The 15,090-nt window shown below is 44.5% G+C and overlaps 1 protein-coding gene across 3 annotated transcripts in view; it reads left to right on the forward strand.

The window, feature by feature from the left end:
* The first annotated feature begins 2,083 nt into the window (after nucleotides 1–2,083).
* LOC105566385 (chaoptin-like) overlaps nucleotides 2,084–15,090 on the forward strand; it is a 91,767-nt gene continuing 78,760 nt past the window's right edge. For 2 of the 3 annotated variants that reach the window (XR_001009275.1, XM_012020334.1), the window contains exons 1-2: nucleotides 2,084–2,359; nucleotides 8,009–8,492. The gene's annotated coding sequence lies outside the window, so the exon portion shown is untranslated. The remainder of the gene's footprint in view (nucleotides 2,360–8,008; nucleotides 8,493–15,090) is intronic. The other variant, XM_012020335.1, reaches the window with a different exon arrangement.

The raw sequence follows: 15,090 nt of genomic DNA on the forward strand, positions 1-15,090 counted from the left end.
TTAGAAACAGTACGTGCATATACGGCAATAATTGATTTCTTGTTGGTTTATCACAAGTCTTGTGGTCCTGGAGGTATTCTATTCACGAAGTTCAAAGTCCTCGGGGCTATTGGGCAGTTGTTAGAAACTGTATTGTATATGAGTCAGATAAGTTAAATATAACTATATATAAATCGTATACAACAATATCACGTAGATGGATTACATAGAAACAAATCCCGTACACATAAATGTCCTGCACTCTGACAAGAAAAGCTCTCGAATTTCCAAATATTTAAATGGATTTTTCATCCTAGCAACAATTTTTGTCTCAATTTATCTTTGACTAAACATTAGCCAAACATAAAAATTATCAGCTCCATCGATAGAATCCTTCTGTCATGTTGAGAAAATAGAAAAAAGGGAATTTTTTTCCAAATATTCAGTACATGCTACTGACTTTCCGCGATAGATCAGAAATGTGGTACGAGACAATACGAAAGAAATGACAAAAGTATCAGAATAATGAAATTATCGGCGGACAATTATTAGCGTCTGCAAATTATTTCACCGTAATTTATAAGAGTGTTAAAAGTGTATAATTAGACATGATTTTTAAAAAAATATATAGTAATGCTATATAATTGTATTACTTTATACACAACATGTTGGGGCCAGAGTGATTACATCCATCACCAGTTATTTACTTGCTTATACCACAGACAAAGATAATACCCTTAATACTGGTACACCAGAGGTAGACAATTTGTCCACTCACGATTTGAAGCATCCGCAGCAGTTACGCAGTACGACTGCGGGAATGCAGCTCGGTACATTCGCATCATTTCTATGGAAATTCTGTTACAAAATACAGCAGTTAGGTAAACACAGAACGACATTCAGCAGTGAATGAGAGTAGAAAAGCCCTAATTGTCTAGACTAACTTTAATAATCTCTTATTCGTAAACTTGTTTAAAAGTGTCCAAAGGTATCGGAAAACGTTAAACAATCTTATCCTTAAGAAATAAAGGATCCCGTATGATAAATCACCGGTGAGAATGTTGCAAAAAAAATCATACTCAGGGTGCGAAACGACATCAAGTCAAACTGATCATTCTCGCGGGAAATAAGAAAAGAAGCCTCTCTAATCTTTCTTTAAGATAAAATTTATACGCGATTTCTATAATGACATTTGTCGCGCCCGCTCCGTAATCAAAGGCAGGACGTGCTCCTTTCAGAAGATAGTCTTTCGGCGATAATCGTGGCGCTCTGCGGCGCAAATAATCCTTTTGCGTTTCCCGCGGTCTACGCGCGCCCGAGCATGTTGCCGTTGAAGAGGCGCGTAAAGTAAGAAGGATGGGCCGGGGGCTCGCGAGGACGCCCGAGAAAAGATCGCGAAATGTGTCCAAAGAGCGAGCTGGTGGAGGAAAAAATGGCGCGTATAAGGCGCACAGGAAGCGGAGGGTGCAAAACTGTCAGATACGAGAGCGAGAAGAATGGAAACGCAAGAGAAATGGAGGCGAAAGGGACGGAGGAAGCGTGGAGAAGGGTTGAAGTAGAGAGAAAGGAGGAAAAGTAAAGGGAAGAGTCGGGGAGAGAGAAAGGTAGGATAACGGCGTTCGCCAACTTTGTCGCACCCGCGGTTATCCCCCCTCGGCCCGCCCTCCCCGCGCACTCGCGCGCTCCGTCCTCCTTTTTTCTCCTCGTCGCCCGGGTGCTTAGGGCATTCGCGTTTCTTCGTCGCCTGCGTTCTTCCTTCCCTCGTCGCTTCTCGCGCCCTTTCTTCCTCTCGCTCCTCGAGCGCGCGGCCGCTCTCGCCCGCTCCTCGTTCGGTCCACGTCCTCCGCGTAACTGCATCCCTGTCTCTGCTTTCTCGCATCGTCGCACTTTCTCTCCCTCTTCCCTCCCCCCTCTCTCTCTCTCTCTTTCTCTTTCGCTCTCTCCCTCTCTCTTGCTCTCCGTGCATCTCGCTCTCGCCCGCTTCATCCCCCGTGCTCACGGTCGTTCTCTCCCACTCGGCGAACGCGGTACCACGTCCTCCTCGGCCCCGCGTCTCCCACGCTTCCACCACTCCCATATCTCGACACGGTGCGAGCTCGCAGTCCGCCGGCGACTCTTGAATGGGAGCGACGGGTCCGCGGCTCCCTAACGGTGCGGCGGGTGTCACGTTTCCGTCGACGGAAATAAGCGTACGTCGCACGCGGCAGTGTCACGACCCGACCATCGTGCGTGCGTGCGTGCGTGCATGCGTGCGTGCATATACATACATACGTGCGCATTATCGCGACGCGCAATTTCGTCCGCATTACGCGTCACCGCCGCACTCGCTCCCGACTGCGGCGGGATGCTGCGCGCCGTTTCAACGGGATAGACCCTCTGTGTGAGTTCCTGAATGAGAATCGTCTGCACGCTGCGTGCGCGGGAGAGAGAGAGGGATGCGACGTGCGACGCACGGATCTCTCTCGCCCGGCGCGAGCTGAACAGCGGCGACTGTCTCCCCGCGAAACCATAGCTGGTGAACGAGTAACGGAGGAATTCGGCCGGACTTACCCGATAGAACGTGCTCCTTTGCCTCTCGCGAGAGAGGATCCCCGCGCGGTTAAATCTTGGCGCACTCCCTCTGTTGAAATCCCCCCCCCCCACCCCCACCCGGAAACCGTGATACGATTGTGAGTTTTTTACTTTGTAAACGAAGCGCATCTCGTTTCGGCATCGTTAAAGTTTACACGTGCGAGAGCTTAAAATTCTTCCGCCGTAAGTTTTTAATGGAATTAGATATTGCACGCGGAGATGCGCGTGGAGAGGCGGAGTTTACCGCGAGGGGAGATAAAATACAAGATGTGACTGGATTTCTCCGAGTAAAGAGTTACGTGAGGGGATAAGCCGGACCCGGGTTAATATCGGGGGCGCACCGTGTCACGCATTCGTAAAGTAAGCGGGTTGCAAAGAGGCGTAACGGAGCGCGTCCGCCGGCGATTCGTGTCAACTGGACCAACGTACGTATCCGCGACGATTTAATCCCGCGTCCGAGTTTCGCGCACGTGCTTCACGAGACGTGCACTTGACAGCACGTGCATAATGTTTCTGACAGCCGAAAGTTTCCGATCGGAACAGCCGCGACGTGTTACGGCAGATTGTTGGCAAGCGCAGTTGGGAGAGACGACGCCGTAAGACCGTCTCGCGCGGCCAAAGTAGCCTCAATCAATTCGCGCGCGGCGCGGAGGATTTAAAGGTTCATGAATGAACGGCGACTGTTTACGATCCGTGCGACTCGCGCGCGTACGCACACGCGTACGCGCGCGATACGCGTCGCGTTACAGCCTATAATTTCATCTCGATTGCGAGCTGACTTTAACGCATCCGAATTTCGAGGGCATTACGCGTTTCGATGCAATCAGAGATACGCGACCGGATTGTCTACGTATACATGCGTACGTGCACATGTTACGCGCCGTTAATCGCGCCGATAACGTGAAAAATTAAAGCCCGGGCCAGCTGCCGCGCGATAAAGACACGCCGTATCGTTCGACGTCCAATTACGACGACTCGCGCGCGTGAACGCGCGCGTAGACCCCGCGATAAACTCTCGCGACAGATCCTGCGTCCGCGTCTGGAGGAAGTTCCGAAATTAGAGCGGCGCGGAGAACTTTTAATCGGCCCCGACGTTTCATAAAATCCGACCGGGGTCTGCCGCCGGTTAAATGCCATTCAAATATTGCGCCGGGCCCCCTCCTCTTCCCCTCCCCCCCCCATTCTCATCATAACGGCGATTTTATCGGCGCGATACCCGGCGGTGGCATATAAATATGTATACGCATTGTTTGCATAGTACAGCGCAACGCACGGCTGACGATCTTCGTGCATCGTTATAAAAATAGAAAAAAAAGGTGGAAAAAATGCGGGCGGAGGGGAGGGGGCGCAAAAAGAGCGAACTTGTACGACGATACACGGGATCCCGGCGAGCTAAATTTTAAACGAAGCGTCGAAATGCATATCTGGTTCAACTAGAAATATCGCTTCTGCCAGCATTAAACTTTGGCGCATTCCAACCGATATCACGCCGATATTTTTGCTTTTTCGCCACACGCCAAGTAAATATTTTTTTTTTATACCTTCGTGCGTGAAACACTCGCGATGCTCGTGTTACTCCGAATGAAAGATTTTATTTAACATTCGTCAAACGTCAACAGCGAGCTCGATCAACGATCGTGGCTTCCCGTATATTCTTTTCTCTCTTTTTTTTTAATAACTATCTGCATTTTCAATGGATCTCGATTACCGCGGAGCGATTTGCAGAATTTTCGCGCTTAAACTTTCCTCGCATTTACGTAATTATATCGCGCGAATCAATCCATCAGGAATAGCGAGATCGAATATCCTGAAAGTGGATGCTTGAAAATGGAGCGGAATGGTTTCTGATCTCCCTACTTGAGTCATTGCGCGAGTATCAATATTTTGATACGTTTCACCCTCATTACCGAAGTCCTCCGTCGTTATCAAACTCGCGTACCTATATCATAAACATTTATGCACATTGTTTACACTGTAAACGCACTGACGTTTACCTTCCTCCGGGAAAGCATCGCGCACCGCATCGACGTAGTTGAACTTGAACCTACGTTATACGGTGATTAAGGGCGCCGTTATTACAGTAACGTTAATCCTCTTAAACAGGCTATTGATGCAGACCAAATTTAATACGGGCTGCATAACGTTACTTTTTATCAATGCCTGACAAATATTGCGGCGGAGCAATGCGGTAAATGAACAATTATTGGCCTGCAAATCTCAATCTACGATCCGTCCTTTCAGCTCGCGAAATAATACGCTCGGTGATACGGTAAACACGGTGTCAGCGAACCGGTTGAAATACGCCGCCACATTTATATTAACGTATTCCCGTTTTACAAACGAAAATAAATATTCAATGAATATATGTTCTTAATGAAATCAATGAAACTAGTAGGTATATGCGTCCTGATTTTCACGAGAAATATCAAACGTTAACCGTACACTGATTCGATGATGCACATTGATGGAATACGTATTTTCGGCGATGCTTCTCGTAACGCGCGCGCACCCTAAAGTCGCGCGACAATCTGACACCGCGTTTGCGTTCGATACAGCCGCGTCTAACAAATTAAAATCTCACTTGCCTCCAAACCAATCCGCCGTATCGGCTTTGTGTAACGACGGTGGCGCATCTCGAAGGGAAAAATTATTAGTAACGGCCGTTAAACCGCGCGCGATGTCCATAAATCGACGCGGTTTATCGTAAGGGCGCTATATAAGTACACACTTTGTTCGCTCGGCAGTATCTAGCTCGTAACGGCGCCTTAATGAAGTCGTAAAAGAGCGGCGAAGTATGCAGACGGCCCCTCTCGAGCTTTATAGTTTCGATCGGATCGTCGATCGCCGGAAGTGCATTATTTTGCTGTGCATTAATACCGAGGATAGCTGAGCACCTATAGATTTTATTGTGCATCAGCCGCGTTATATACGAATGCGCGAAGCAATCGTTACGATACGTATGGAAATATCTTATACATACACAATGTTAGACCTCTCGCGATATTATCCAATTTTTCGCTCTATGCTTTCTTGACGCCCGTAAATTAAAACACAAAGACCGGGGTACAACATTAAATGTAGGTAATATAACAAGTTGTGCAGAATGGGAAATTTCTGTGGAAATATTTGAAAATCTGAAATTGGCACGTCGAAGAAGTTCACACGCGAACTTGACGTTGGAAATCAAACAGTTTCTCCTTTCATAAAATTTTGTGATTTTATCAAACGTTCACTTTCCCTTTCAAACGCTGCGTGGCGATAAATCGCGGCATGGCACGCATTTCCGTTTAACCGCGTGCCAATTAATATAAACCAGTTTCGTTTTCGATCGCAAACACTCGGATCGACAAAGACCCTTAAATTAAAGTAGGTAGAATTCATGGCGGGCCCCGGCTCTACGATTCTATAGATCCATGAATAGACTCGATATACTTGCGCTGAGCAATCGCATACCATAGCTCAGTTTGTACAACCATGCCATTCAACCATGCGCCGTGCAAAGAGAGGCGTTGATGAATTTCCTTCCCTCTACCAATATATACATATGAATTTGGTATAATCCGCCGCAATGCAAATGCGATATTCGCTGCGATCGCGAATATCCGACCGGTAGAGCCTCCCTTAAGCCTCAGCGTTATCGTTGCGGCGGTTACAGCGGCAATCGCAAATATTCACAAGTATTCACCTTAATCCAAACTCTTTAATCTAAAAACTACATTGTACTTGATTCAATTCCGGAATCGATATTAATAATGGGCGGAATTCATTTATCATTTGATGCTTTAAACAATTAATTATTTATTTTAACATCGAAAAATTTATTAATTCTTCTAAAAAAAGACTCTTTAAAATCTCTGTTACATATTTTTAAACAAACGTCATTTCGATATGCAAAATCGATATGCAATATCCATCTACGTAAAACAAAAAACACAAACAAATGATGCTTTTATGTGAACGCACTTATATGTATGCTTTTAATTAGCAACAGCACGTGCCCGACAAATCGAAGAATTAAATGCGCATGCATCTCATCACCGCTCTAATTCGGACTTGCTGTACTGCAATATACTCGAACGCGTAGCGCGCGGACGTTGATGAGAATAACTTCTCAAAGCTCTCGAGCGCGGACCGCGCGATTTGCACGATTGAGGGCAGGGAAGGGAGGTGGACACCCCCGTCCCCCTGACGAATCTCCCGCAGCTCTGCCGGACGCGTCCGTATGCACCGCGTGTAATTCGCGCCGATGTAAATGCGCGCAGTTTGCCGCAGACAATCGCGTAACGAAGTAGCCCTGGCCCGGGCTGCCGCGGCCGTATGATAACGCCCCCCCGACTGTTTCCGACGCGGCCCAGCTTCCGCAGACGCGAGAATTCGCAGCCGAAAAGTCCGGCGTTGCCGCGGCGCACCGCCCCGGCCTCGAACATCGCACGAACTTCAATTAGCGACCAGTGGCAATTAACAGAGCACACGGGGCTCTCGCTCGCCGCGCCGAAAATTCTCCCATTCGCGGCGCGGCAGATGTAAGGCAACCTATGCAAATTAATGGTTTTGGTCCTTTCCTACCCGGTTTCTTTTATTTTTAGATCCTCTCGCCCTCTCTCCCCATTTCTCCCTCGCTCTCTCGCTCGCTATCTTTCTCTCCCCTCTCTTAAAGAATGGTCGTTTTTGCACTGAACTTTGTCGTCGCCGTTTCCGATGATTACACCCCCGAAGTATAGAAAGAAGGGAGAAGCAAAAGCGGTTCTCTGGTACGACTAATATTGTATGTCAAGGCGAGAGCAAACGCGTGTCGTCGCTACAGAGAGCTTAATTCTTTTACGGGAGCTTCTTCGAAAGTTTAGTCGGCAAGATAAATGGATATATCTTATACGGGACGCAAAGCCGTAATAAAAACACATTGACTTTATCACATTATTGTAAGGGAATTAGTTACGAAGCCGTCTGCCGTGTGTGATATAAAAGAATTTCTCGCTTCCGTCTGTAGAACTGGTCGAGATTGTTTCGGGCAACCGTGAAACTCGTCGTCGGACAAAAACTGCGCGCGACAGTCATTTACGTCATCGCGAAAGTGATCGTATCCGGGGAGGAAATTTCAATTAGCACCCGATAGCAATTAACAGCGTGTACACAGTGCTCGTTTGACGGCACTCGCGCCAGTCATTTGCGAGAAGCATTGCAAATTGATAAGGCCTCATTCCCTCCGTTACTCCTCGCCATACGCGCCACTCATTCATTCGATCGTCCGTACTCCTCCGCGATAAATAACAGCGAATGTGCCACGTCCATGTTCGGCATTAATCTCGTTCGTTCGCGAGGCGAGGCGCGCGGAGATCGGAACGATCGACTCGACCGATCGGCTCGATATTCCGATTTCCGTGAATAAAGAGCGCCGGCGCGGCCGCCACCGGGGAAGATACTCGGGTGCGCTTATCACGCGGACTCTCTCGAACAACAGATGTATCCGGAGTAAGTACCTGTCACGATGGGCGTCACGACGACTGGCGCGTACAATGACAATCTCGTGCGACAACACAGCGACGTCCCTTAATCCACGCTGACGGAAATGCACACATTCGGGGCGGCGTCGTAATCCAAAAGCGTAAACCGCGTCCCGACAGCCCCGTCCGACGAGTGTTCCCGTCCTCGAGTGTCGCCGAGGCAAATTCCCGTCTTCGACTCGTTAGAAATCATCCGTTCCCAGCGGGGGAGGGCCGTACGATGCAACGCGCGGTAGCCCTGACGTGATCGTGCCGACCAAATGGGATAATCGTCGACGCAGAGAAAACAGAGTGATGGCACGTCGAGGTACGATTCGTCTCGGCGTGCATGTGCGCGTGTGACTTACAAAGTGTCCAAGTGCGAGGGGGGAAATCAGGGCGGATCGCCGTGACCTGGCCTGGCCTGGCAAACGAACTTCACCCTGCGGCTTGTATGCGAAGGTGAGTCGGTTAGCTTATTAATGTTCGATACAGCCAGAACGCGCGTCTTCGTAAACCGCGATTCCGTTTTTTCCTCCTCTTTTACGAGAGAGGAGAATGGAATTTCTACTCTTCGCCGAGAGGTCCGATTTCCCGATCAAGCTCGTTAGATATTTGAAGATTTTAAATAAAACCATTTAAAGTTTGCTGAATTTTAACGTGAACCCGAAGTATAGCCAGGAAAAAAACTAAGGAGTCGCAAGAAAAGAAGTGTAATCGCATAAGATACAGTCTGAGGGCAACCCGAGAATTTAATTTTATTGGAATATACATCACATTTCGCAAAGTTTGCATTAGAGGATTGTGCGTACACTCTGTATACTTGCGCTACAGTAATCTACTTACAAAGAAACTACGCAGCTGCATCACGCGCAAGTTAGAGCTTTAGCTGGCCTTCAAGCTACCGCGCGCAAAGTTGATGACATTTTTACTATACGACTTGCGAAACTTTCTAAAACATACATATTACGCGCGTGAAATATGGTCGAACCTATTGAAGCGTGAAACAAAAAGAAAACAGATTGAGAAAAATTTCTCGTACGCTAGGAATCACTGATGCCTTCCCACATGAATTTGCGCACGTATCCACATATTTATATATCTTGCATATACATACATGGAAAATGTATATGTGTTCTACATGTACGCAAATTCATATGGGAAGGCATCAGTGATTCCTGGTGTACTGCGACATCGCTGATCCCTCATTTCCCGTATTTATCGATTACCTCCATGCATTTCATTTTACAGTAGGAAGAGCGCAAAAAAACGTACAAGAAAATTTTAATTAAACTATTTTTGTCCAAAGCAAAGTTTGTGCTATAGTTTCTGTCCAACTTTTTATCAATCTCCACGTGATCTTATAAGCATCGCGTAGCATAAAAATCGGGTGAGTGGTAAGATGCGTCGTAACTTTGATAATCTGTCCTACAGCGGTTTTTGACGAGAATCACTTAAAACTTTTGGATCTTGAGGACAAAAACTCGAAGAATTTTTATGAATATCGTTATAGTCTCGAGAAATGTCAACTACACATTTTTTCCATTTTACACGAAATACTGGGAAAGTATTAATAAATAGCCACGGTAAAAATCATATTAAAATAAAAAATTATATAATTAATATATTAAACTAATATATTTGCACTTCTCATTGGTTGACTTTTGTACGTAATAGCAAAAGAGGTGGCACACTTAAAATTGTATTTGAATATACTTGAATTTTTATTAAACTGCCAGCTTTCGTCAATCCGAGATTCCTTTTACGAAATGAAAATCTCCACGGTATCAATTTAAAAAATTTTTTAACGGATACACGAACCAATGAAACATTTTTATCCTTCAATATCACAATTGACTTTATTCGCGATATATTCACGAGTGCTACACGAGTACCCAATCGATTTTTGGATACTCTCTTCTTCGAAAAGATGGCAATACCGTGCTTCCGTGTTGGCTCGCGTTTAATCACTATTTTCTGGAAAATACATTTTCGCAAGACTTATAGTCGTTCATCTGTCGCCGCTAAAAGCTGTTACGCGTCATATGCGTCGGAAGTACCGTATCTCTCGTGCATTAAAACTATGTCCCCAAATAAACGTGAACTCGCGAAAAATGGCCGAGCACTGCATTGGTGACGTGAAAAATGCGATGTAAAATCGAGAGGCCGATATATATGGCTTTTTTCATAGAAAAATCTCTGCATTTTAATTATGCGACTCGACATCCGAAAATAATATCGCCCTGTAAATGTCAGACATGAGATAAATCATGATATTATAAAGCGACGACAGCCATTCATATTTTAGTCGTTGTTATTTAATCCTCGTTCAGCAGTGAAACTGCGGTGCTCGTAGCACGATGCAATTTTAGTGCAATTAAAATCTTGCAAAGGATTTTTACGATACACACGTAAACATGATATTATCCCACGTATAATCTGTGACTTTAATTAATGCAACAACTCAGAGCGTAATTACTTTGGAATGATATTTTTAGTATATTCACATATACAAGCACGTATACATATCGCTTTAATATCAAAAATTTGCGCACCAGTTGCTTCTCTAGCAAACGCGTTTATTGCAAAAACAATTATTATACATATCAATTTCGGAATAAATTAAACAAAACTATCTTACACATTTGTGTGATACGTGGAACAATGCACGTTTTCTTACATGAGATCAAATTTATCTTTCCGAAGCCTTTAGTGGCAAACTGTCGAAAAGTCTCCTTTAGCGGTTTAAACCGTTTGAAAATATAAACAAAGTCGCCAGAGAACGTTTCAAAATCCACGAAAATCTCAATATCAAAATTAATAGAGGAAAGTCCTTTATTACGAGACAAGTTCCCAATATAAGATAATAGACATCATCTGTTGGTCCCATCGTGAATTTATTACCCTTGGAGTGAAATCTGTTTAGCGGAAAATTCATCGTTAGATCGTGTAATCGTCGCGAAAAAAGATTTGTGATTGAATTTTAATGTTGAAAACCCGCAGTCTCATATTAGAAGTTTATCTCATAATAGGGGACTTTACTGAAAGTTGAAACTTTTTTGTAACAGTTTCTCCATATTCATAAGGGACATGCGTCTCCGTTCCGGTATATAATTAATCCTGAAGGGCAAAATCCTTCAGACAACAACTGCAATATTACAGTTTCGGAATGCACAGAATGTCTGCTTTGCGGTATTCACGCGGCCTACCCGACACGAGAGCTGCGATCTGACGAGCAAATCCCGGCCGCAAATTCGACTTGCACTTTCACAAGGGCGGATCTGCTGGTCGGACCGTAATATTTGTGGTGGCGGTAATGCCTCAACAACCCTTTAAAGTACCGTTCTCTCCGTCTCTTTCTGCCGGCTCTGTCTTTCGACGAATGTCGACGCATAGTCGTTCATTACTTTTCGAGATCGCTCTCGTCCGATCTATGTCTGTCTTGAACAATTCTCGCAAGCAGTTCTCCACGCCAAAGAATGTCATTAAAGCAATACTCTGGAAGCTCGCTCCTGAATACCGCAGCTCGGATTGTTACGAAATTGCGTGGAAGTGATTTTCTCGAAACTGCACTGCTGAAGATAATGAGAACGACTCTGTTCATTTGTTAAGCGGAACAACCAACGAGATTATTAGAATTCTGTGCGACATAATAGCGACGAAGCGACAATACCTCTATGAAAGTGCTCCTCAAATTCCTTCCGCGGCAATACCTTCGCGAAATATTTAATGATGAATATTATATTTAACGTCAATAAAATATTTCAGGCCATTACTGTAGAAATTTGAAATGTATGATTCACATTTCTGTAGTATAATGTATATAATTAATTGATTCATTATTCGTCGTAATTATTCGCACAAGAAAGACATTAAGTGAAAGAGCGGAGAACCAACTTAGGTGAATACTTCCAATAAATAGAACCAAAATGATGATAGCTGTCGTCCTGTTCTTGACACTTGCAAGGCAAATTAATTCGCGACAGCTGACTCGGTTGTCAGTTCGATTAAGTGTTGGGTGGAGCTGAGCGGTTATGTAACAAATTAGATCCGACTATGCCGACTAGTTTATAGGCTGCGTATTTACTTGAGGCCATATAATATTGCACATGAGGTCTATAGGCTATTATCGCTATATCGACATTCAATATTGCAAATCTCATTTTGGTGCTACGGATGTACATATGTACGTACGGAGTATAACTTCAATTGGGAATGTGTACTTGGAGAATAGTCGAGGTACAATAACGATTTCGTTGCCCCACTTGTCAAAAAAAAAACTGAGCTCTTGATAACTTGAAGAGTAGCCGGGAGAAAATGGAAGAACGAGATACTTTTTCTTTCTAATTCTCTAAAACTTTTGTGAAAAATAAAAGACGATTATTAAATACGTATCAGTGGAAGACGGATTAATATCTGAATTATCTGTTTGCGATAGTCGAGAGAGCTTCTGCATTAAATTTATATGACATTCTATATTTCACATTTATCGTACACGTTACATTACATCTCATTTTACTGATAATTTACTTATTTAAATAATCGTTAAAGCCATTTTCCACACAATTATCATACTATTTAAATCAATTCTATTCTTCTTTGATGTCGCTCAACCTGATGATGAAATATGTCATTGCCTCGTTATAGGTTTACGTTGATCCGGTTAATGATAGCCGCGATGGCTGTATCTGTATTTACGTGAAATACGATTATTCGGCAGCTTTATTAAATATTTTCGATCGATAATACGAAGCTAAGAGAACACGCCCTTAATTCAATTTCGAGAAGAGTCGACCAAATGTGTTTTTTATATTTGAAAAACGGCGACGTGCATCGATAGTCCACAATTACTTCTCGCGTATCTCAAATTTCTAATTGATATTACATGCAAGTTACATTAAATTTGAGTAATGGCCGAAGATAGAAAATCCATGACTCGATGTTTGATGTGAATCAAAAGAGCTTTTTCGTATTTCGTAGTCAATTCAAGATTTAAGAACCTAGGCGCTTTAACGATTTCGCGTCCATCATCGTCAGACAAAGTATTTACTTCACACTAGCGAGCTCGCGAGGGATAAAGGAAGGAAGGAAGTGCCGAAGGAAGGAAGAAAGCTGGGGAGAACGTCATGAGAAAAGGGCGATCCATCAAAATCAAAAGAGCGCCGCCGCAAGCGCCAAGGGTCGTTTACTTTCTCTGCTCCTCGCGGATACTTGGTTATTTTTCGAGTCGCCTCTTATCTTTTTTTCCCTTTGTCTACTCCGTTTGTGTCATTATCCCCACACCTATGTGTGACATTGGCGAAGTGGCCAGATAAATGATATAGCAAGTAACTATATACAAAAGAGAACCGTAATTTACATAGATAAATTCAATGGAGCATCTTGAGCCTGAATATACATTCTCAAAAAACGTGGCGTTTCATTAAACCGCATGAGAAAATCGTTAATCGATAGATTATCAAGTATCGCTCGGATGACTATTAGAAAAGTGCTCTTCGGTAATGCCTGGACCTGCATTCTTATCATTATTTTTTCCATTCTTCTAAAGAAGTCTGTGTGCACTACAGCCTGAGACTCATCGATGTAATAGATGCGTGGGAATAAAGATTATGAAAATGTGACTCCTATAAAAACTGAGGTCCAGGCATTAATGAATAGCACCGCACGTTAATTAATATCGTGTTCCAATAACGACCGTTAACTCTCCCCCGGTATTGTACATCATGGTTATCGAGCTGTTTAGTTGTTATTGCAAAGTTCTCGGAGGCTTTTTCTTTAAAACCAGGCGCCACGCTAACTAGGTAAGACATCAACACGTGGGAAGTTTAATGCGGGGTGTTGCGCCGGAAATTTATGCGCGCGAGATAACGTTGCCGTCGCTCGATGCACATATCGCGCGAGTTTTCACCACTCGAATGCCTGAATAATTGGAAATTCAATAACTCGACACGCGGTACAACTTGAGACTGCAAGCAGCATGCTAAGTAACACTATCGCCGCTCCGCCAACTTGATGATGATTTAGTAGCGCGGAAGGAAATACATATGAGAGAGGAGGCTCGACGAGAGCAGGGCGGAGCTGAGCGCGGGGTGCGTGAATCTATTTAAGCGCGACACTGAGAGAATCACGAAGTGAAGGGTGAAGAGAGGAGAGAATAATGGATGGTATACCCGTAATGTCACGTGCAGCATGCCGAAACCACGCCGTCCACACTCTCGGCTGTGTTAATCAAACGGCGCACGAGGTAACCCGCGGAAAAGGCGACCACCACGGCCGGTGGCGAGACGGGGTTGTGTACGGTCAGACGCGCGGCCAGGTACAAGGGTATACGCGACGTCACCACGGCTACCTGTGCACGCGAGAAATCTTACGACGCGATTTTCGCACCCCGATGATCCGGCTGGATCCGGATTCCACGTCGTGTAATTTGACGGCTAGACTGCTCTGTTAATCCGCGACCGATATACCCCGACGACCGGAGATCGATTCTCGGCGTGAATTATCGCCTGGAGTGAGCCACGCCCGAACAGGAAATCGCGTTGATGAATCCGCATTAAAATTTAGCTCCAATTAGATTTGCAATAATTATAAGGGTAACTGTACACGGTGGATAATGTGTTCCGCGTGCATATACACGTAACGTCATTCGTGTACGTGATGAAAAAACGAAGTTGTACATTTTAATTCTGCACGCATGGCAGTTTGCAATACGCAGTATCACAGAGTTGTTATTTCTTACTCGCGGATCTGCTCTTCTTCGTATCCAGTTTCGATCTAATTTTTATTTAATAAACTCGACACACCCAGTACGGTTTAACGAAATATCTAGAATGAAAGATTGAATATCACGCTTCTGTGTAAGGACAAAACGCAATCAATAGGCTATACAAAACGCGTCGAGAAGTACGTTGTTGCATACACATTTTGCACACATGCCGCGCGATATTATACATACTATACGTTACGTTTTTATTGTAATTTTTGGCAAAAGTTTGAATAAATATTTGCACGTCAGAGAATCAATATCGATGGAGATTTGCATATAGCTAAATTCAAATTA

The sequence above is a fragment of the Vollenhovia emeryi genome, unplaced genomic scaffold (genome assembly GCF_000949405.1).
Source record: "Vollenhovia emeryi isolate VEMERY1.0 unplaced genomic scaffold, V.emery_V1.0 DF939145.1, whole genome shotgun sequence".
Taxonomy (NCBI): domain Eukaryota; kingdom Metazoa; phylum Arthropoda; class Insecta; order Hymenoptera; family Formicidae; genus Vollenhovia; species Vollenhovia emeryi.